The sequence below is a fragment of the Zonotrichia albicollis genome, chromosome 2, assembly GCF_047830755.1.
Source record: "Zonotrichia albicollis isolate bZonAlb1 chromosome 2, bZonAlb1.hap1, whole genome shotgun sequence".
Taxonomy (NCBI): Eukaryota; Metazoa; Chordata; class Aves; order Passeriformes; family Passerellidae; genus Zonotrichia; species Zonotrichia albicollis.
This window is the reverse complement of record NC_133820.1, coordinates 34,002,506-34,027,360: the sequence shown is the minus strand read 5'-3', so window position 1 is coordinate 34,027,360 and position 24,855 is coordinate 34,002,506. Positions and strand designations below refer to the sequence as shown.

Sequence of the window (24,855 nt, the reverse complement as noted above, 5' to 3'; positions counted from 1 at the left end):
TGGAACTCTCCCTGATGTTCAGCCCTAAGGAGTCACGCAAAGACAGAGAAGCTACAAAGGGGTGGACTTTATAGGGTGGAATACAAAATGAAGTGTGGGATTAGTGCTGTCCTGGAAATCAGAGGAGCTAAATCTGACATTCTTCCATGAATTTTCAGTGTGACCTTGAGTAAAATAATTTATATATTTAGTGACAGTAGGGCCAGAGGAAAACATAACCTCTCCCTAAAGAGAGGTGTGAAAATAAATTCCTGAAGGTAAGAATTTCTCCCGAGCAGTGGCAGAAGTACGCATAGATAAGCAGAGAGAGATATGTTTATCCTCTGTTTCTATGTATCTAGTCTAGCACTTTAAACAGCACTGAGAGTTACACTAGCGGATTAAGTAGATATTACTGCCCTAAATGAACACCTCAAAAACTAAGCATAACTGCCAATAGAAGTGACTTAGCATCCCTGCTTAACACTTAACTGGTCTTTGGCTGAAAAAATTAATATAGTCTCTTTACCTTTATTATTTTTAAATGTTATGATCATTATTCAAAAAATCTGAATTCCTTGCTCTCCCAATGATTTCCTTTTTTTTTCCTTAATTCAGGTTGTAGCATTACTTTAAACAGTACTTTTATTTTAATATCAGCGTGCTTTGATCTTGTAAAAAGGTGTTTCAGATGAGCACAGAGGTCAATAAATGCATTCCTAGACATCTGAGTTCTCTTGGGAGATCTGCTGTGCAAAGTTTCCCTTCATCCCTTGCTGCAAAATGATGCTAAGCTGAACTGTCTACTCAGCCTGAGAGAAACTGCTCAGAGGAGATTCTGATCTAAATTAGATGCATGCCTTTGAATAAAGTTTTCTTAACATGTCCTGCAATCCATTTTTCAAATGCCAAAACATTGCATTTCCCAGCAGGCTTTAATAAAAGGTATTTTGCTACGTACACATTTCCTGTGGCAAATGCATTTTTTTTCCCATGAAATTTGCTTTATTAAAAATTTTGATTTATCTGATGGAGTAAAACTCTGTGTGAAGAAATCAGGCTGTACTGCCTCACTGTAGACCTAAATTCTGTATGTATTAAACTTAAGATCACATATCTGTGTTTTGCAACAGGGATGTTTTTAGAAAGGGGAGGTTTGCTGTAAAAATCACATGTTAACTAAGAAATAAAATTTTGTAGCTCAGAGTTAATGTTAGTTATGAGGAAAACCACTGGGCTGTCTTCCTGTCTTCTATGGGCAATTTATATTAATTACCTGGATGCAAAAACAGTTTTACTGTAAGTTTGCTGTAGAAAACACTGTACTTTGTTTTCTGAATAGTTCAATTTATTTGGGTTTTGGATTTTTGTTGTTTGGGTTTTTTAAAAGATACTTATGTAATCTTGCAGGCAAATAGCTGAAGGCAGTGTTTTTCTTTCCCCACTAGTTAGAATAGATAACATATAAAATCAGAAAAAAATCTTAGATAAAGTATGCAGAAAAGGCTACTTGGAGCAGAGTTCTGCTGTTATACAGTACTGTAACTTAAAGTATTGCAGCTAACGTGAATACAGTTATATATGGACATAATTCTTTTCTAGAGAAAACTTTCTATTTGTGAAAGACCAAAAAGGACTGAGTTTAGAAAGAGAATTAGACATTAAGAAGAAAATACCACTATTTAACTGAAGACTGTATTTTGCATTTACAGATAGCATTAACTGCTGGTTCTGGCAGCTCATGCTTTCCCTTCTCTCTTGAGCACTGGGGAGAGGCATTGTAGGATTAGGATTTCTCTCATGGAATTTCTTTAAACAGGTGACTGTGTGTGCTAAAAGTACACTGACTCACACAAAGTAAAAAACTGCTACTTGTCACTAATAGATTAATCTCTGTGAGGATGGACAGATGCATGGATGGGAATGCAAATATAGTTTTGAAACCACTTTTAAATGTTTTAACTGTTTAGTAACTGTCTTTAAGGCACTTAACTATTCCTTCCTCTAATGCTAGAAATGCCTGTGTAGGAGAACTGCAGAAAAATATAAACAAGCTTATCTAAAAGTTTCATAGAGACACAAGGTCTCTTGTTCCAAGAAACATGACTTTGCTTGTAAAATATCTACTGTAAGTATATTTGGTACAAGATAATGAATTCCATTAGTCTTATTACTGTGCTTCTGTGAGGGCTTAAGTTCCATCACACCTTTTCCAAAGGCAATGAAACCTGTGAAGATGCACTTCAGTCCCAAAATTGTCTCAATCTGTCTAGTCAATGATATTAGCAATAAAGCCCAGTTCCTTCCTTAAATTACCACTAACAACTTTTTTTTCCTCAAACAGAATTTAAGGAAGCTTTACAGTGATTTTTTTCCCCATAACTTGACTGGACTGCAAAAGAGTATTAAGAGGGATAATAAATCGCTATAATTGGTCTGGGTATACTAATCTCTTCAAAATCCATCAGAAAAGAAGAGAAGCCCTTTTCCCAGCCACAGTGTTTCCCAGCAAGATCTGTTTTTATTTCTCTGCTAAAACAACAGACTGTTACTAACTTAAATGTCAGATGACACTACATTTGAAAAAAAAAAAAAGGCGGGGGGGGGAGGGGAAGCCAGCACCACCCAGCAAGGCCGTGCTCGAGTTCACATTAAGACTTCCTCACAATAGCTGGGTAGAACAGAAACCTGAAGTAGCAGTAATCTTACCTTGAGTACACAAGATCCAAGGAGAGAAGATCACTGGCTGAAAACAGTAGAGGACTGAGAAAGTGCTCTGATCTGCTGCTGGTAGTATGCACTTGGCTTTTATGTGCAGGTGGGAGGAGCTGCTCCCCACGGTAGGTGGGCAGTGAAGATAGCAGGCAGACAGCCTTCAGGAGGCATTGCAGAGTTTGGGAACAGAGAGAGGGAGGAAAAAAAAGCTGGATGGCATATACATGAAAAATAATGTTGGATTTATTTGCTGGAGTTTTTTTGGTTTGGTTTGGTTTTTTGTTTGTTTTTCGGTAAATCTGTAGTTAACTGAAGATTTTCTACTGTATTTATTTTTCTAAATTTAAATCTCTATTATTCCAGTTGCAGTTACAATACTACTAGGTCTCAATCTGTTGGAAGGATTTTTGAGGCAGTGAGATACTAATACAAAATCTTTATCAGAAAGGTCAGTGTTTCCCTTTCTGAAGAGGGATAGCTATGAAGAATCAGCCCCTTGATCTTTGAAGTTGTCTGTTTTCTCAAGGATTGAACTTCCTTTATATTCCAAACATCTGCTAGATCTCAGCTCCGGAACCCTCCTAAGTTTCTGTTTTGCTGAGCTGCACAGCTTTTTCTTGAGGCAGCTGTAACGCATTCCATCTACACACTGAATTTGTAGCAGTTCAGTTTAGAGCAGTATATTGTTCACTGTGTCTGAGTTCTAAACAGTTTTACCAACTGATATTCTCAAAAGGCAAATGTAGCCAAAAAGACAAACCAGTAGGAATATGCATTCCTGGTGGTTTCTGTGTAAAATCATTCATTGTTCATTTTAACTCATTCATTGCTTTCCACTCAGAAGAGTGGATGGCACAGATTGCAGACACTGGCTCCTGCAGGTGAAACAGTTGTACCCATCTAAAAACCACTAATTCTCTATTTATGTATCTTCCTGCATGAGGCATCTGGGTCTGTATTATTTTCCATAATACACAAGTAAAATCTGTGTCATATTGGAACATGTAATAGGTTGAGAAAGCTGGAAAGATAGAACAGCAAGGGGAGAACAGTAGTGTGCAATTAAGGGAATGTCTAGAGGTCTATCCTGACTTAAAATCTGACAAAGAGAAGGCAGAAAAATGAATTAGTATCTTAGTTATAGAGTTGAGATAAGTTTGTAGCAGAGCTTGTGGAGATATGATATCTGTTACTTCTTCTGCAAAAGGGCCAAACTGATCACTGGTTAAGGAGTTGTAAGATTTTTCTTTTTAAAGCAGTACTGAGTGAATTGATCAGAATATAGTGAGTTGCATACAACTTTATTTAGTCTTGTCTTTTTACAAAAAGGCTTAAGAATCAAGCACCCATAAACTTAGATGACAGTGTTATGTGGCAAAAGAAATTGCATAACCCTGGTGATGTAGCCTCTGAGATTTGGAATTGTCAAACTGAAAAGGACTGGTTTAATTGCAAATATTTCTGACCGGTATTGATTTGCTGTTAGCTAGGGCATTTTATACATTATTGCAACTAATTAGGAAAAGAATTTATGTTATTTTGTTATTTCTGCAGCATTTGAAGTATTTTTACAGTTCTCAAGAAGAAATTAAGTTTCTGCTGTGAGGAGGTTACAGTGTGCTTTGAGGAAGGCTACACAAACTAATTATAACATGGGAATAGGGAAAGAAAGGGTACAATTTACTGCAATAAGTTTATGTAGTTAGTTCAGTTATGGCACTTGGTAGTGGTTCAAGTGACTAAGTGATACACATAAAGTGGAATTCTCATCAGCTAGCATCTAAATAATCAGATTATTTTGTACTTAGACAAATCTAGGTTGAGATTTTCAGTTAGTTAGAGACTAAATAGGTACCCTCATCATTTTTTGATGATTAAACTGCTCTGCTCTCTCAAAATTGCTGAGCTTTTTGTAGGTCCCTTCTAAAACTGGTGGATATTTCTATAAACTCAATACCTTCAGGAGGTGAAGTTTTGGTTTTTTATTATCTTGGGAATGAAAGTTTGAATGTAAAGGACTAGCTGTAGGTTGGTATATTTTTTGTTTGTTTTTTAAACTTCTGACCATAAGCTTCAGGTGCTAAGCACCACTTCAGTTCTCAGAACTGAGTCAATATTTCTCCCTGTGCTGTGGGCTGTATATACTGATCACATATCCTACAGTACTGCAGACTCAAGGATAGCCTTACCTTTTTATACTTCTAGAAGAAAATAATTAATGTTTTTCTGTAGTTCCTTCCTTTGGGGAATCCTAAAGCACTTTACAAGTGTTAAATACCAACGTATAATGTGGATAAAAAGTATTAGACCTATATTAATATTTATTAAAGCACCATCATGATGAAATTATATGGAAGATTATCTGAGGAGGTTACAACATTATGCAGAGACTTCATAGAATTATTAATTCTCTGAATTGGAAGGGACTCACAAGGATCACCAAAGACCAATTCCTGTCTCTGCATAGGGCATTACAAGAATCACACCCTGTGCCCAAGAGCCTTCTCCAACACTTTCTGAACTCTGCCAGGCTTGGTGCTGTGACTGCCTCTCTGGGGAGCCTGTTCCAGTGCCCAACCACTCTCTGGGTGAAGAACCTGTTCCTAATATCCAACCTAAACCTCCCCTGACACAACTTCAGGCCATTCCCTTGAGTCCTGTCCCTGGACACCACAGAGAAGAGACTGGTTCCTTCCCCTGCATATCCACTTGTTGGAAAACTCCCCTCAGTCTTCTCCAGGCTGAACAGACCAAGTGACCTCAGCCACTCCTTATATGGCTTCCCCTCAAGGCCCTTCACCATCTTCATTAACCTCCCCTGGAAGCTCTCTCACAGGTTCATACTCTTCTTACATTGGCACCCAGAACTGCCTGCAGCACTGGAGGCAAGGCCGCCCCAGCTCAGAGCAGAGCAGGACAATCCCCTCCCCTGCCCGCTGTGATGCTCGGCCTGATGCCCTCCAGGACAGGGCTGGCCCTCCTGGCTGCCAGGGCATCGCTAAGTCAGATTTCAACTTTCCATCGACCAGGGCCCCAGGTCCCTTTCCACAGGACTGCTTTCCAGCCTCTTGTTCCCCAATCTGTAAACACACCCATGGCTGCCCTGTCCCAGGACCCACAGGTTTCTGGTCACTGCAACACTTATCTTCCCTAATGAGACTTTTAGTAAATGAAAGTTCACCAAAATATCTGTGGGAAACTTGAATTAGGTCATCATACAATCAAGTGGATTTCAGGGCACATTGCCAGGCTGGACAGTAAATTCAATGTGGACACATGGCAGGAAAGGTTGTCATGATCCTATGACCAGGAGTGATGTCCAAACTTTCAGTTTCCATCTGCCTTTTAAAAATAAAGCTACTTTTTCAATAAGACTCTCCAGCGCTCTAGCTTGCTCACTCCATTCTTGCCTCAAAATATCTAGATTGGTTTGCTATGAGCTTGAAAGAATTGTTTGAGGCAGCCCATCCTTTCCAAAATCTGTATCAGGTACTTGCTTTACTTGAAGGTAGGTCTACACACATAGTGCAGAACAGAACTGCTAGTAACAGAATCAATTAAATGAAGTACTCAAACTTGGATAGATGGTTCATGACACTTTTGAGAATGATGCACATTTTCTTTTCAATGAGTCTTCTGTCAATTTGCTTAGTAGTAGAGTCTTCTATTAAATTAAATTAGTTCTGGAATACAAAGTGTATGGCAAAAGAGAAATCAATAACAGAGGTAGCATCATCCTTAAGAGACAGGTGAGAACTATAGCTGTACAAGTGGCATGAATTTCACTCTAGGTCTTTTAAAAACCAAAATTCCTACATTTGTTCCATAAAGGAATTGATTACCCCCAGTTTGCCCTGAATGGGACAGAGCTAAAATAATGTGACCTAAAGTATTGGTAGTGGAAAGAATAACCATGGATAGATTGGGAGGTTGAACCTGTGGAGATAAATGACTGTTTATGTAGCATCACAGCAGTAGGTCGGGGAGGTGGCTACTCCCTCAAAGGAGGGGAGTCCCTAGACAGCTGGATAGCATGGTGATGGCAGAAGATTAGCTATCAAGGTAAAGGTGTCAATGTTGTTTTTAAACACAACCCAAAAAGTATGAGAAGGAGGCCTCCTAACATAAAGTGGGATAACACAGGCAATAGCAGCCTTGTGAGGTAAAAGTTAACACTTCCAAATTTCAGCTATAAATGTAAAAAATTCATGATTCAGGAAATTTGTTTTGGTGTTTGTTAATATAAAATTATGCTTAACAGCCTACAGGTAAATTTCTGTTACCCCATGCAACCCTCATGTAAGTATATTCTTCTTTTCATCTTATTTGACTGTAGGACTGTAGGACCACAGACACTAACAATGTCTCCATTTCACCAGTGGTATATTTTATTAACCTGTGGTTTCAGGCAACATTCTGTCTTCTGTCATGCTTCCCATCATTGTAAGTTTTATTCAAAGTCTTTCCAGCAAGTTTGCCTTTTAAAGAATTAGATGTGAAAGTACTGCAGTTTTTATAGAGTATTGTTGGCTGGTGGGTTTCTTTTTAAAATAGTAGATTCGTAAACTTAGAGGGGAGAGTAATGTGAGAGAGTGAACAAAGTTCTCACAGTTTTCTCTGCATGATACTGAGAATCTGTCTGATATTGCCTTTCACATTTGTATCTGTGGATTAGTGCCAGTTGGATGGTCTGGCTACAAAACCACTGTATGCCATCCAGTGTGGGATACAAAATCAGGACAAATTTTGAAAATGCAGATCTTGCATTGTAGACCCGTGGCCTTACTGTGTGTGGAGGAAGCACATGTCTACCTCAAACAATGTTTACTAGAGTATTACAAGGCTGATTCTTTAGCACCTCAACTGATAGAGGCTGAATTGAAAAAAGAAAAAGAATTGATACAGACTGTACTGTAACTGTAACTAATGCCATTTTGTATGTCTTGACTGTGCTGATTCTGTTACACCCACCAGTGAAAAGAGAATACAATCCAAAGCTGTCAGTATCAATTCAGTCAATCCAGTCTACAAATGCATAATTTATCTCCTATATTTACTGAATTCCTTTATCTATGTGTCAGCTCTGGAATTTCCACTGAGATTCTCTAGCCGATGTTGATGCTTTGCCATACTAAAATGGAAAAAAAAAAGATAATACATTTTTTTAATGGAGCAACTCTTTACAGTGTTAACTTAAAGACTGACAGTTTTTCTTGAAGGTGAGCATACAGCATTAGCCCAATTGAAAATATAAAATTTGTGAGCTCACTGACTGGAGAAGGAATTCTGCTAAAACTGGAAGAGTCTTGCTAGACAGCAAACTGAATGCGAGCCAGTAGTAGTTCATGGCAGCAAAGGAGGACATTATCTTGGACTGTAATCATAGGAGTATAGCCGGTAGCTTGGGAAAGTGATTATCTCCCTCTGCCCAGCACTTACTAGGCCTTATTTAGAAGATCATGTCCGATGTTGAGTCTCCTGGTGCAAGAAAGATGATAGTGAAATGCATCAGGGTAAGCGAGGGCCACTGACGTTCTATCCGGGGCTGCTGCCCCTGCCCTTGGAGGTCAGGCTGCTGGACTGTTGTCCAGCCTGGCCCCAACAGTCAGCTTTGGGGTTTGTCAAACAGCTGCCTCCAGTACCTAAGGGGAGGTTATTAAGAAGGTGGAGACAGGCTCCATGATGGTGGAAGGACAACTGACAGCAGGTCTAAGTTGAAAAAAAGGAGGTTGTGTCTGGATATAAGGAAAAGCTTCTTCCCTTCTATAGGGGGTTAGAATATAAGAAAATAAAAGTAGTATAGAAAGTAATCTTACCCCTAAGAAGTTGCAGCTGGGCTAATTATTAAAGATTAGGAGCAGGCCTGACTTTAACAGGCCACAGCTGTAGCCAATAAAAAGAAGAGTGCTATAAAAGAGTGAATTGGTTGGTTGAAGGGGACCTGGAGTCAGTTGGTTACTGTGAGAAGAAGGAAGAGTTAGTGCTTGGAGGAGCTGCCTACAAGAAACATCAAGGAGGTATAAAACTCTTGCAATAAGGAGACAACAATATGGAACTTGCAATATAATGACAACACCCTTCAAAAGCAATCAGGCAGCAGAACAGGTTTTTGGTGATGCTGTGCAAGGTCCATCCTTGGAAGCTTTCAAGAGCCAAGTGGATAAACCTTGAGAAGCTTGTTCTGACTTCATGGCTGACCCTTCTTCAAGCAGGAGTTGATTCCACTAAAGATCTTCTAATATTCCTAATGATGCTGTATTGCTATGTCATTGTACAAAAATACTGAGTTTCCACTTAGGTGATATTGTACAGGAGTTCAGATTAGCTGGGTGTCAGTTCATTGGTATTTCAGAGATTGGGACATGGGCCCAGATGATGATCAAACCTGATAAATTGTTCCTGTATTGAAACCTAGTGTTTGTCCATTTCTGAGAAGTAACCAAGATAAAAACATGTAAGTCATAACCTTTTAACACATGATTGAGGATTAAACAAAACTTGTGTTCCATTCCACCAGAATGTGCTTGGTGGCAGTATTATGCATTATGTGTGTGTATTTTTAATATTTTATATAAGCTTCCTGAAATTTTATTTAATGAAACCAAGTGGCACACATTTTGTCTGTAAGATATATATGTTCTTTGAAAACTTTCTGCTGAAAGATTGTGTAGGGTTTTTAAAAATTATTTTGGAAAGACAATTTGTGCTCTGTTTCAATTTCAATTGAAAGATAGCATCCTTGGGAAAATAAATTTATGATCAAAGGAAATACTTGGCCCAGTGACACTGAAGTTAAAAAGGGAATGAAACAGAACCTGAATAAAAATGTTCATGTTTTCTCATCCATCTTTACTGCTTAAGTCTTATGCCTTATCTCACAGCTATTACTCACTTCCTAACTACACAATTAATCATTTTTTAAATAATAGACTGATTTGATATCCTGGTTACAGCATTTATAAATTATTTTCCCTTCAGTACAAAAATAAAGAGGCTGTATAAAGGCAGAAATAAACTTTTAATCTCAATGTTCAAACTGCCTAATATTATGATAAAAGCACTAATAGGAATTTGATTCCAAACATTGTTACAATTTTTTTCTTTAGAACTGGGGAAAACATAGTTCTATTGCATATTTACTGCTGGCAAAAATAGGTCTTGTAGCAATATCCCTAATTTTCTTCAAACTGACTAAAATTTAATTCTGGGGGACACAGTATTGTTTTTACTCTAACTCCTGAGAATGTGTTATGAAGGAAGCAGGGCAGCTTCTGCTCTCAGTTGTACTGTGGAAAAATAGGAGCTTGAGCAGAGACATGGTTAGCAGTGCTCACAGATTTTGGTACAGTTGCTTTTCAATTCTTCATTCTATTTCAGTCTTCTTACTTTGCTGTAATAGATCAGAGCATAGGCTATGGAGTGTTCAGCAAAGAGCCTGTCAGCTCAATGCCAATTGCAGACCTTTCATCAGTCCCATTTTTTTATTATATATTAAGTTGCAGTAAGTTAAGTTGCAAGTTACTGATTTTGGTTCACAGTTCAGTGTTTCCATTGCTCTCTTTTAGTGTAGACATTAAACAACGTTAACTTATTCCCAAGAATCATAGGCTGGCTAAGTTCATGGAAGTGAAGGACCCCTACAGGCTTTTTTTCCCCTATTTTAGTTTTCTTCCTGCCCTCCCCCACTCTCCTATTTTTTTAAGAACAAAGTACTTTAGTGAGCTTCTAAAAGAGCAGTGAATTATGGAAAAAAATCCTCTGAGTTCATCTTAGCAATATGATGAAGAAGACATGAGTTTTCTGCCCAGTTTGTGTCTGATCTTCGAAATCATTGCTACTGGGCAGCAGCTACAGCAAAAGTTCTGGTGTGGATGAAAAGTTTTTTTGACACTGTTAGTGAGCACATAAAACACTTAAGTAAATTTCAGTGCTCTTCAGACTTTTCAAGTTGTTTGAGTTTTATTATTAAGTAAGAAATTTGCCTGCCAGCATGTTCACCAGGAGGAGAGAAGGAATAAAAAAGAAATGCTTAATGACATATCAGCATTTCTGCATGCACTCCCAAATTAATACTTTGGTCTCTTTTTTTGCCGTGGCATTTCATCTGGAAAGAAACCCTCTTTTCTAGTGACCATTGAAAATATTACCTTGAAACATTGAATAGAAAACGGTCATTTCTATGTATTATGTTCTGGACAAAGGCCTTTTCCTAACTCTAGAAATTCAGACAACACTAAGTTCATAACAATTTATTTGGTTTTATAAACCTGTCTCATTTTATGTTATGGATACATTCTCATCCTTTTCATATAGGTGGAAGAGTTAGATCAGTGATTACTATTTTAATTTAATCTATCCAAAGCTTTAAGTAGCCTTCATTAATGCATTCAGTAATGCTGGACCAATGACAGGAGAGTAAGTTCACCACTTACTTTACTTAGACCTTTTGCATTTAAGATGATACTAGTAAGCTTGTTTTTCACTTGTGTTTGTCTCTTTGAGAGACTTCAGTGGCAACCTAGAAACCAACCTGCAGAAAGGATTTTCCAGTATTCTTCATCTCCAATCTCCCTTTGGCCAACATATTAAGAGGAACATCAGTAAAAGAAAAGAACATTTTATGTTCACAGAATTTTTCTCCTAGTGCAGGCCAGTTATATTACTGTCAGGGAGGTGAGGCATCCATAATTATCTTATCTTTTTAACAGCAGTGTGCTTCCACTGCCAGAGAAGGAGAGTAATGTGTCTAGTACAGACCCTACATTCTCCTCTGGTAGTTATGTAGACTTATGTTATTCTAACAATGCGGCTCTTTTGCACTAGAATACTTTTATACTCTTTATCAAACTGCTTATAGTCCCATCTCTGTGCCCAAACTCAGTGTTACAAACTTTTAAAAGTATAGAGAACTTGACGTTGTTTTATTTCTATGAGTGCTCTGTTCAAGATTGTTTATTTTACAAAAGAACAGGAACTCTTCCAGCATCTGTCATTCGTGCACTTGCAACAAGAAAAAGGCAGGCTGAACTACTGAAGCTTTAATTCTCAGCATACCATGTTATGTGAAAGCCTTTCTACTCCATCCAAATGCAAAGGCCCTTCATATCTTAAAGCATTTATTTCTATTTATGTTGGACTGGATGGAGTGAACAAGTGTTACGTTTTCTCAAAGAGTTCAATGTTTTTATGTTATGGTTAACTTTTGAATAAGCTCTAAGCCAAAATCATTTTGTCCCACAGACATCAGATGAAGTTTATGTGAATTGAAGAAGCTTTCTATTTGCATATTTTTGGGTGGGTTTTTTTTGTGTTTTGTTGTGATTTTATAAACTGATGGAGTCAGTTCTCTGTAGCTCCATTAGGCTTCCCAGCAACAACTCTAGAGTAATTCCTCCCAGAGATGTTCAGAAATGAACTGGGTGTACACAGTTGAGTATACAAGGAAGTAGTTTGTTTGGCAAGTCAGTTGCTGCTTGACAACTCTGCATATTCTTACCATGCAACAAAACTGAGACAGCTTTGAACAAAGAACCACTCAGGGAAGAGAAATTTGGTGTAAAATGCTGTCAGATGTGCTGCACCCCTATGTCTGTGCCATGGTTTATCACAGTTTTGCATGATAAAATGTTGTCTAATCAGATATACATTCCAGAGAAACTCTGGGGGTAAGTCCTTGTTCACTTATTGGTTTGGATAGCCAGCAGAAGTCAGAGGAGGATTCTTTCTACTTTTCTGGTGTTGGAGGAAATACCATGACTGCATTATTTCTCAGGCTGTTATGATGAGTAGTTTTGAATGAGGAGGGCATTGTTATATGTACTTCGTTAATGATTTGGAACTATCAGCTAGTTTTCTCCATAATCTTTCTTTAATAACATTTTCATATTAATTTGTTTGCTTAGTATTATGGAAGAAAGAAAATCACAACATGTACTGAGCTCTTCTTCTGTTGACATCTCAGAGGATAAAATGCACTGCTAGAAAAATACAGAATCACAGAATGGCTTCAGTTTGAAAAGACCTCTAAGATCATCAAATCCAACCATTACCCCAGCACTGCCAAGCCCACCACTAAACCACGTGCCCAGGTGCCACATCTACACATCTTTTAAATACCTCCAGGGATGGCAACTCAGCCTTTTCCCTGGACAGCTTGTTCCAGGGCTTCACAATCCTTTCCATGAGGATTTTTTTTTCCTAATAACCAATCTAAACACATTTACATCCATTTCCTTTTATTCCGATGTGGGGGGAGGGGCAAAGATTATGAAGCTGGGACCCCCTGGGATGAAGCAATCAATCAAATGTAAAACATAACTTTTGTACTAGAAAGTTCCCCGCTCTCCACCTTTCCATTGGATTTCTCCGCAAAAGATCACCCCCTCCCCGGTTTTCGATTGGTATACTCAAGTCACCCCACAAAAGACCACCCCTGTACCCCCGTCCTAGTGGTCAAAGGGCAGCCCCGAGCTCGCCTACTCGGTTCCCCTTTTTAAATCGAAGTCCTTCCCGGGTTCGGGGCTCGGGGCCCCAGCTCTGGCGCTCTTCAACAGAGCTGCATCTCGTTTTGCTCCCCTGTCGGCACCCTCGGACTTCCCGCAAATAAAGCCTGTTGGAATTTCACCGGAGCCTCCCGAGACCTCTCTGTCCGGCTGTGGCAGTTAGAAACATCCGGGGCTTCGAGTGCGCGTGACCGCGGCTGGATCCCTCCGCGGCGGCATACGGCAAGGAGGGGACACGACGGCACCCACCCAGTTTTGGGGCCCCCGGCAGCTAGCTGGACCCCAAAATCCCTCATTCCATCACTAGTTATCTGAGGAAATAAACTGACCCCTACCCCACGACACCCTGTTTTCAGGCAGTTGTAGAGGGTAATAAGGTGCCCGCCCCCCTGAGCTTCCTTTTCTGCAGGCTAAACACCTCCAGCTCCCTCAGCCACTTCTCATAGGACTTGTCCTCCAGTGCTTCCTCAGTTTCATTGCCTTTCTCTGGACAGGCTTCAGCACCTCAATTTGTTTGCTGAATTTAGGGACCCAGAACTGGACACAGAACTTAAGGCAGTGTCACCAGTGCTGAGTACAGAGGGACAATCCCTGCCCTGGTCCTGCTGGCCACACTTTTGCTGGTACAGGCCAGGATGCCATTGGCCTTCATGGCCACCTGGGCACACTGCTGGCTTGTATTCAGCTGCTGTCACCAGCACCCACAGGTCCTTTTCTGCCAGGCAGCTTTCCAGCCACTCTTCCCTCACCCTGTGGTGCTGCCTGGGGTTGTTGTGACCCCAGTGCAGGACCTGGCACGCAGTGAACCTTATCGAATCCTGTGCAACTGCTCTCAGCCATCAATCCAACATGTCCAAACCCCTCTGCAGAGCATTCTTATCTTCTAGTAGATCAACACTCGCCCACTTGTTGTTGTCTGTGAACTGACTGAGGGTGCACTTTGAAATCCCAGTGGGATTTTGAAATCCCAGTCAAGTTGCCTGAAACAAATTAAAATTTTTAGTGTTTCTTTAATTATGGTAAACAAATCAAAATGGGATGAAGTTGCAGATAGCTTGAAGGCTGTGTAATGCACTCTTTTTCATGAAACCTAGGTTTGTCCATTTGTTTAAGACTGTTTTAAAGTTTTTTACCACTTCTTGTCTTACACTCTACTCTGATTCTTACCTTAAACTCACTTCCTCTGCCCAGCAAAAAAATTTTATTTTTTTCTTCCCTCTATATTGCAGGTGGTGAAGTTGTACAATAATAGCAAATGCCACAGTGTGGTAACAGCAAAAAATTATTTCATTTATTTTTTCATGGTGTTCAGTTCATGAGGACCAGTTTCCATCAGGCCTTTCCAAACCGTGTCTCTGTAGGCCAACTTTATGATTCTGGAGCAGCAAATTTCAGGGTGAAGTTCATGAGAACTAGTGAAGAGGTGAACTTAATCCACAGGAGGAGACAAGACAGAGTGAATATCAGATAACACTCTAGAAATTTGCCAATCCTGTTATATTTTTTGTAACTTTTTTTTAAAATTACAAAAAATTACCACTTGAGGATTCAAATATGGCTATACTTCAGAAATGTCTTATTAATTTATTTTCTTATTAGCACTTTTTTCTCTTTTTTTGTTGGGGGTTATTTTTGTCAATGAGATCCCTACAATGGGTCATACTCCCATTACTGAAGTCGCTAAAATTGTGGTAAACTTTTCTAACAAATTTATGGATCTCTTACATTAAAAAAACCCCAAAAAACAAACAACCGTCTAAAAACTACTAAAAGGGCAAATTTTGGAAAGGCACTGAGCACTTCCAACATTTTCCCTCAAATAAAGCTGTTTCAGGAAGAAATTCTTTATAACAGCTATGCTCTGTAGGAATTTTGCCAAAAAACCCTAACATTAGCATACCCATATAATACTCATTGTCAATCAAAAAAGGTCTCATGTACAATTCTGAGCTCATTTTCCTTCAGCATATTTTTTTCCAGACTTATGAGAAGGGAAAATAGGAGTGTCCTTGTCCTGGTTTATAGCAAATTTGGAAGAAAACCTCTAAAGGGGGCCCCTCCCTCCAACTGGTTTGGGAAGGATTCCTCAGAGAGAAGTGGAAAGAACCTGTTTATTTAACAGGCACAGCACCCCCCAGCACACAAAATGAACAATACTGGATGACACCACTCTTTCACCGCTCTGAAGAGATGACAAATTCAGAAAGTCTCTCCTGGGAGTCGCTCTGTTCTCAGTCCCTCCGGAGCTGGGAATGGCTGCTGCAGCCACATGGTGCAAACTTCTGGTGTTTCCCAGATCCCAGTCCAGAGCAGGTTCGAGTGGTTCCAAGAAAAGGGAAAGAAAAGCAGTCCTGGGAAAATTCGGACTGCCTAGCTAAACAAACTAACAAGCAAAAGCAAAAAGGCAAGAGCAAAGTGAAAGCAACAGCAAAAAGCAAAAGCTGTACTGCCCCATCTCTGTGTCCCGCCGATACAGAGGCGGGGGGGGGGGGGGGGGCGGGAGTGAGCAGGCTGATAACAAAACAAAACTTTGCTTTTCAGAGCCAGTCTTCAAGGCACAGAACATATCAAACAGAACAGACAACTTGGGATACAAGCATCATAACGTCACCCTAGGACAGTCCTCAAGAGATTTTTTTTCCCTTGTTTGATTGAACTTAGGATCTTTAGGAAAGGAAATAGTGTATTCCAAGTGTGACTGTCTGGGGGGGGGGGGCAATTCCAACATATGTATTAATTTATTTACTTAAAAATGAACATTGGGAACCAGTCATAGTCTGTAGATTGGCTAGTAAATTAAATGGGAATGCAGTTATATTTAAATCTGTAATATGCACTGTGCACACTGGCTACAGAAGAAGGATCAAGGGTGGTTCCTGAATATAAACATTTAACTTTCTTAATGCCCCCAAATTGCAATTCATGTCACAATATTTTCACAATCCTAAAACAATTGAGAATAAATTATACTATATATGAGGAAAAAATCTGTGACCTTTTAATAAGAATGAACCTAAGTTTTGAGTTTTGTTTCCGTGTAATTATTTGATTTAGCATTGGGGGAGTGCGTTTTCTTACGTGTGCATGTACATATGTCGCTGTGCTATACTGGGTTGATGTAAAAAGGCTTAATAGTGAGTCATTAGAAAGGTGGCTTATAGCTCTTAATTTAGTTCCCCAAGTATTAAACACCCTGCTATTTTTTAGGTAGAGTATTTGAATTTTTGCTCAGCAACTTCCAATGAAACTGCATGGACTGATACTTGTTCAGCAGTTAAATGGGTTCAGTGTGGTCCTGTTGATTGGTTATTCATTGTCTTTCTGTTGGTGCTTAACACAGGTTGACCAAAATAAAAACATAGATTATGGATATCCAGAGACAGAAAATTAATTTATGTAAACTAAAAAAGACCAGTTCTGGCCTTTACCACCTGAATATCTGGGGTGCCACCTTCTCTCTTTTTGCATTTGGTTGTTCACATAACACACAGTAATTTTAAAACATGACTGTTTCTGCAAAAAGGTGTCTTTCTGCTTAGGAAACTGTTCACATTGTTGACAGAGCTGACAAGGGCCCACTTCAGGCACTCAGCTTCTAAAGATATGATTATACAGAGGCAGAGGGTTCAGAATACAGCAGAAAATTATCATAGTGGTCTGTGACTCCTTACCTATGAGAAATGGAAAAGAGCTTGGGTAGTTTGCTTGAAGGAGAAAGTTTAGGGGGAGACACTAAAAGCCTTCAGAAGTATGTAGAAGCACATTATAAAGGAGAGGCAAATGAATAAAAGGTCAAAATTTGGATTAACAAAAAGCAGAGTTTGCTGTCATATAAATTCTTTATTTACAGAAGGATCTCAACTAGTCTGGTTCTGATGGAACATCTCTACAGTCAACTTTAGAGAGTTCTGTGTTGCACTGGGAGTTATACAGTGTGAGAATCAGTATCAAACACTCTAAATGACATTGCATGCTTTGAGTAGTATGTACTTAGGGCCATTGTGATTATGAAAATTTTGTGTGCAGTCTATAAAGTGGAATATACTCACATTAAAAAGTTACCTAAATAATTTTGAATGCTGATCTGTTCAGGAATCAATTCTGAACTAAAAGGACCTAAGTTATTTCTATGAACTGTCTAGCCACATTCAGTATTTATTTTTTCCTTGTAAATCATTCAGCATTAATATTTCCAGGTTTTCCCATTTATTCAGTCCTCATGTTGCACATTCCTTTCTCTCACACGGACATAATTTTTTAAAAGTGTGGTTGTTTTCTGTTGTCTCCCATGTCCATCTCCTTCTGTATGTTTCTGTGTGTTTCCAGTTGCCCATTGTTTCCAGTTCATGCCCTTTGTTGGTAGAGCTGTTAATAAAGAATAATGTGTTTCTTGGAAAAAGAAAATATGTGCCAAAGGTCTTTTCTAAATTATATTTTAAACAGAAATACTGACCCACTGTTGCGGTGTGTTTTAAACTTCCAGGTCACCTCCCAGGGGTGTGGCAATAGCTCTCTTCCCCTTCCCCCTCGCCCCCTTGCTGAGTGAGTCCTGTCAATCAGGTTAGCATTCCAACAAGGCGTCGTGCGGTTGGTCGAGTTCAAAGGATGCCCCTCAGGCCCAGAGGTCATTGGCCTGTCCAGGTGTCCCTCGTCCCTTGAGACCCCGCCCCCCCCCCCCCCCCCCCCCCCCGGTTGGTGGCTCACCTGTCCCCTCCCCTCCCCCTGAGCTTAAAAGGTGAGTCCAGCCATGCGGTCGGCTATTCTGTTGGAGCTGTTGCCAAGATTCAGACCTGTGTCACCATGGAATAAACCTCTGGATATTAAACCCTCCAGCAAAATCCTCTCCTTTTTTCTCTTCACCATCGCCTGAAGCTTTCTTCCTGAGGTAAACGGAGTTCCTAACAAGCCTGGACTTGCTTAGGGCCCAGCTGCAACCACCAGCAAGCTAAAGGTGTCTCTGGGATGATATACCACAGATGCCACCTTTGGCCTAGCAGCGAGGGTCAGACTGGCCCAGGCACAATCTAACTGGTAATATCGGGATTCATATTCCAATAAGTCACTTCACATTATCTTTCAGAATCATAGAAATCAGATAAATCCCATAATACTAAGAAGAAAACAAAAGTTACAATTTCTAAATGACATTTTGCCCTACCTTTCAGTTTCCCTCCTCTTCTTGAAGTGACTTCATCCATCAAAAAAAATGAGATTACTATCCTAGTAAGTTAAGAAAATAGATGTTAGGAGAGAAACTTGATAACTTATAACTTATAACTAATTAACTAACTATCTAATATAACTTATTAAATTATATTAGGTAATAACTTTGATTCCACTGATGGCACATTGCTGCTTTTATCAAGAGAAGAAAGCAGGCTTGTTGTGCAAGTCCTGAGTCTTAGCTAATGTTCAGACTTCCAGTAGATGAGAAGGGTACTGCAAAACCAGGCTTTTCACATTGTATCCTAATTTTGAGGCATGCAGGCATAAAATGGGGAATCAGGGACAGTATCAGAAGATAGTAAACTATTATAAAAAGTTGTTACAGAACCCTATATTTGTTTCTGAATCATGATCCAACACTCTCTTAATTTTTAGAATAAAGCAAATGATAAACTGCTGCAGAGTTATTGTGTGCATGTGTGTGACTACTTGTGGACATCTCTTAGCAGAACAATATAATTTAGACTTTTTTTAAATTGAACTGTCTCGTGGTTTGACTGTTGCCAATCAAACATTGGTGAAGGAAACATTTTTTGAAAACTGATACTTGTTGCATCTTTTTATGCCATAAATTTAGACATTTCTTTGTAGAATTCTTCTCATCCCCTGTTCAAACTTGTGTTATTTCTAAATATAGTTGAACTTTCAGTTGTATCTGCAGTACAATTTTTTATTCACTTAAAACTGATGCTTTAAAATTTTATTATGGAGACGTGATATGTACTCACAGGAAAAGGGGTAGTAAATTAAAATTGGTGTAAATACAGTTAAAGAATTATTGAGAAGAGATATTGTGGCTGCACATATGTTGCAGGGGAGTTGCAGGGGAGTTGTTCTTTGCTGCAGGGGCTCAGAAGGAGAAAAACATGCAGGCCATACAGAGGGGGTCACATCTCAGTGTCTGGGACAGCAAGCCTATTCCATAGCATCCAGAAGGTGCCTCTGCAGAGGGAAGAAAGGAGCCCAAAGAGAGAACATTGCATCCTGTTGGCTTTTTAGGGCACCAATGAGCAAAGTATAAATCTAGATTCTCATTCCCCATGTGATGGAGACCGTAACTGCACAGATCACATTTCTGGATAGTTTAAAAGAAGGGCAGCTATCTCCTTAATAATTCCTCCCAGAGAGAAAGAAGTCTTCACATAAAATCCAAAGAGGAAGATGAGGAATAAACCATAATTTAGAAATTGAAGCAATGCTAAGTCCAGACTCTGTAATTAAGGGAGAACTGAATGTATATTAGGCAAAAGCTGGTAATTCCAATGGTTTGTCCATCTGTTTGGAGGCTTTTTTTTCTTCTCTTAATTTCCTCCCTCCTTGTTCTCCTTCCCTATTGGAATATGAATCCCAATATTACCAGTTAGATTGTGCCTGGGCCAGTCTGACCCTCGCTGCTAGGCCAAAGGCGGCATCTGTGGTATATCACCCCAGAGACACCTTTAGCTTGCTGGTGGTTGCAGCTGGGCCCTAAGCAAGTCCAGGCTTGTTAGGAACTCCGTTTACCTGAGGAAGAAGACTTCAGGCGATGGTGAAGAGAAAAAAGGAGAGGATTTTGCTGGAGGGTTTAATATCCAGAGGTTTATTCCATGGTGACACAGGTCTGAATTTTGGCAACAGGTCCAGAATCCCGACTGCATGGCCGGACTCACCTTTTAAGCTCAGGGGGAGGGGAGGGGACAGGTGAGCCACCAACCAGGTGGGAGGGGCAGGGTCTCAAGGGACGAGGGACACCTGGACAGGCCAATGACCTCTGGGCCTGAGGGGCATCCTTTGAACTCGACCAACCACACGACACCTTTGCTGGAATGTTAAGCCTGATTGACAGGACTCACTCAGCAAGGGGGCGAGGGGGGAAGGGAGACGGGTATTGGCACACCTGGGGAAGGGACCTGAAAGTTTAAAACACACTGCAACACTTCCCCATCATTTTGTTGCTCTCATTTTCTTTCTTGCACACATCACAAAAGATACTTTGTGCTACCTAAGAACACAGACAAAATGTTGCATTTGCTGTTGCACTCTGTGGAGTAAAATCTGAAATAACTTCCTAAAATGTCTGAAATAGTGGTTAAATGAGTGAAAAGAGGGGAAAAAAATCTCTATAAAGAACAATGGAGACACAGTCCAGATCTATTGTACATGTCCAGGGTTCCAGGAGGGCTTTAACTGCTTTGGAAGGCTCATATACTGAACTACCTGACCATGCTTGCTTATCTAAATTTGATTATTTTTGTGTAAATACTTGCAGGACATAAATTAGACAATGAGATGCATTTTGCCATTCTTGTTTGCAGCTGATCTCAAATACAGCTACTGCAATACAGCTGTCTTCTTGCAGCTTGTGCTCCTAGCTTCCTCATATATTTTTTTTGTGATGTGCACAGTCTTCCTACCTGATTAGCCATTTTTAAGCTCTTTCTCTCAAGTGAAGTTCTGTTTGCACCTTTTGAGGACTTGAGTCTAATTCTGTAATATTACCTGTTGCTTGGAGTCTTTTTCTCTTAAGTGAAAGAAAAGCTGTAAGGAACCATTTTTATGTAGTGACTGGGCAGAACCTTATCAGTTTTCTCCAGAGAGCTTCTAGCACATTGTACATGTTTTTCTGTAACAGATTATGGTTTTCTTTAATGCTTTTAACTTTTCTTATTGCTGCCAGAATTTGAATTTGAGCAACAAATTCTTGCAAAGAATTTGAATTTGAGCAACAACTTTGCCCTATAATTCTTGTGTGGAAGAGGCAATGAAGAGCTATCATAATTTCCCTGTAACAGTCATGATTTTATGGGCCACTACTATAACCCTCCTTGGCTGTCATTTTTCCCAGATAATAATCTGTGGGCCTCACTCAATATCCACTATTTTCTGGGTGAAATATCCTGGTCTGTGAGCCCAAGTGCAGGATACCTGCATCATGTAATCACATGCTCGTGAAGTGGCCTGTGGCATGTACTCTGACTTACACCTGGAGTTTCTATTTGAAAGTGATGTGTGTAGAGGCCTGATTAAGGTAGGACGGGAGCTGACTAAACAAACACAGAGTCAATTAATTCATCTGGATATAATTTTTTGTGTTACTGGAAAGCCTCCTAGAAAAAAACCTCGGTGTAGGACTTCCATTCCTGACCATCAGGCAGTCAGAAAGAATAGTACACTGAAAAATTTAGTATAAAAAACTAGCATACACAAAAATATACATATGCAAGCACTTAGCGTAGGAAAAGCCCTGGCAGGAATCTAAAAATGTGTTTATGGAATCATTACAATAGTGAAAATGTCACTAAATATATAGTTAAACCAGTGAGTATGTAGAAGAGAGAAAAATACTTGAACTTGTGTACATTGGGATTATTTGCAGAGCTTCTATTATAGCTGCAGTGCAGGTACAGCTAGCTGTGAATATTCACTGCTGAGTGTGAACCACAGAACTGAGCATGTAGGAAAATTATATTTCAGGGCAATATGAGATTGTTAGTAAGGGGAATGATGTAATATTGTGTCATAGTTACAAAATAAATAGTGTTTTACATTTCTTTGAGTGTACCCTGGCTTCTCAGTGGGCCTTGCTCTGGACAGAACTATGTGTCCCTGTTGCTCGGTGATAACAGGGGAGCCTTTTCCAGCTGTATTGGTGTGCTGGTTTGACCAGGAAGTGGGAATTCTGGGATGCTGTGGTCAAACCAATGGGTGCTCAGATTTTGATATTGGCATCTGATGTGGCCAGTGGGGTTTGGACACACCTCTGAGAACACACAGGGGTTAAAAACCAGAGCTTTGGTCCTGGGAGGCTCTCTTGGGACTTCCGTTGGGAAAGGCTTTGGTGGCTGGGCAGGGGGAGGGGAAAAGCCACACGGCCATGAGGTAGGCCCAGCCCAAGGATGGAAGGGTGGAAGAGACCAAGAGCCATCGGGCAGCCATCCCCCCCCCCAGGAGAGAGAGAGGGAGAGCCAGCGTCTGAATTCGATAGCGGCGCTGGCCCAGGAGGAGAAGGGGGGGAGTGCCCGGCCAGGGCATCGTAGGAGTTCCAGAGCTCTGGGACAGGCAGAGAATGAAATTTTTAACCCTTTCCTTGCATGATTGAGACCTTGCAAAATGCTGATCCTCCTGGAGCTGAATGAGAAGAGAGACAGGAGATAAGAGGGAATGGGCCATGAGGGAAGTGCAGAAGACTCTTGAGTGGGGGAGAGATGATGGAGTGGCCTTTTGGCTGGACTTTTCTTGTGTGGCCATAGACTGAACCATTTTTTTCCTATGACACAGAGACTGCATTTAGGGGGAGGCAGTGCCTCAGAACCAGGAGGGTTCATTGTGGGTACCCTTCGGCCCCCAGGGGGTGAAAATTTGGGGGGGACAGATGTCCCGAAGGAGAGACTGTGCCTTTTTTTGGAATGAGACAAGGCATCCTTAAAAGACCCTAGAAGCAGCTCTGGTCCATGCACAATGGTGAGAGCACTGGGTATGGAAGGAAGATGTCACAATGGCAAAGGACTTTCTGGGCAGTGCTGAGTGACATGGAAGCACACGAGGTTTCAGTGTGTTTCCAGGGGAAGCCTATGGTGCAAGAAGGACTCCTCTCCTCTTGATGAACTGAAGATTGAGGATTCTAAAGGGTGGTGCCAGACTGAGAGTTGGTGATTTTGGGGGAATGTATTGCATTAGGAAATTTGGGGGGGGGCGGGGGAGGAAGAAAGTGCGTTTGTAAGGTTTTTTCATTTTTTCCCTTATAGTTTTTTTTTCTTTCTTCTTTTCTTGTAGTTTAGTTAATAAAGTTTTCTTTATTTCTAAGCAGGAGTCTGCTTTGCTTATTCCTGGTCACATCTCACAGCACACACCAGGGAGAGGGTATTCTTATGGGGGCACTGGCTCTGTGCCAGGGCTAAACTATGACAATTGGCTTGTCCACTTGGGCACCTGTGAGATCCTCACTGTGGGAGAAGGTAGGTCTGTCACTGGGATTCACCTCAGGGGACTTGGAAATGTTTTTTGTTTTATCCTTTTCACATGTGCTAGGAAAACAGTAGAAAAAGTAAGATGCATATGCCTGTTTCTATCTTGTACCTTCATCCTTCCTTGCCTGCACTGAAATCCCTTCCATGTCAGAGATTCCATGTCTCTTTAAATCCCTGAGAGCCTGCTGCCCTTTTCTACACTGAGCTGCAATTTTCTAGCCCCAACAAAACAAATGGTTGTAAATGATTAGAAGGAAAAGATGACTTTTTCCTTGTGTGTGAATGCCACAGATGCCACCAAGTGAAGGCATCAAGCTGACCCTTCTTGCAGAAGGACTAACTAGGCACTCTGTGTCTCTTCTGGGTAAGAAATAGAAATACTCTGCATTCTTTTCTTTGTTGGTCTAAAATAGACCATAAAGGAAGATATTTCAGGCACAGTGTTTATAAAAACCTGGAGAGGACTGAGTGGCACTTAAATCTTTAGATGGTTCTTGATAGCAGATATCTGACATAGTCAAGGTAAATTTGAATTACACTGTATTGACTGTAGCTGAAACTCTGTGCTGCGTATGCTAGGGGCAGACAGGTGATAGAAGGCATGTGTGGTTAGTCTGAGGACATGAAAATACTTTTCAGATATGTGATTCCTTTTGCCCCCTTTCTGTGAAATGGGTTGAACAAACTGAAGTTTCTTTGTCTTGTGCCATAGAATTGTAATACAGTGGTGGATGTGGAAGAGATCTTTCTCTGGGAAGTTTCTGTTGTCTTGATAGCTGGATATTAATATGGGCTGTTACCATGCATAATAAACCATCTGTGAGTGAAAATATCTGCGATGTTAATTCCAAATTATATATACAGGAGTGGCATGGTAGATAGATACTAAACACTCCATGATGGAGAAGTCATAGTCTGGGTTGTTTGGTGATCATCTCCAAAAGTTGTGTGTGCTTTTTCTTATGAGAGAGAATCCTGTGCATTCTTACATAATAGAAAAGGTAATTTTTTGAAGGTATGTTTGTAAGCAAGAAAAGAGTGAGGGAAAGCAATCTTTTTTCTGAAGTGACAAGTGACAACAACCCCCCTTTTTTTTTAAGTCCACTTTCCCATGGATCTCTTGTCCAAATGGCCTTAACACTTTCCCAAAATAATTTCCTCTGGCTACAGACCAAACAAAAGAACTTAAGGCAAAAAAATGTTTCTTAAAAAAATTTTCTGAAAAATTATCTGTTGCGTGATAAGAATGGAAATGTAGTTAATGATGTTGATTTAGCACTTAGGGCTAATAATTATGTGTTAAAATCAGATTCTGATTTTTGTATGGGTGCTATATATTTTTCTTCTATCTAGAAGTGTAAATACAATATGAAGGAAATATCAGATGGAAAGAACTCAGTGGGATGTCAGAACTTGTTCCCAGCCATATTCTAGCAGTGCTCCCTCCTGTTACCATTAGCAGAACTCCTTCCCAAGGTCTCTGGTGG

The 24,855-nt window shown here is 40.2% G+C and overlaps 1 protein-coding gene across 2 annotated transcripts in view; it reads right to left on the bottom strand.

Moving 5' to 3' along the window:
- Nucleotides 1-2,840, bottom strand: part of COL8A1 (collagen type VIII alpha 1 chain) — an 89,045-nt gene extending 86,205 nt beyond the window's left edge. The window contains exon 1 of one of the 2 annotated variants that reach the window (XM_014272034.3): nucleotides 2,689-2,840. The gene's annotated coding sequence lies outside the window, so the exon portion shown is untranslated. The remainder of the gene's footprint in view (nucleotides 1-2,688) is intronic. The other variant, XM_014272033.3, reaches the window with a different exon arrangement.
- Nucleotides 2,841-24,855: the final 22,015 nt, after the last annotated feature.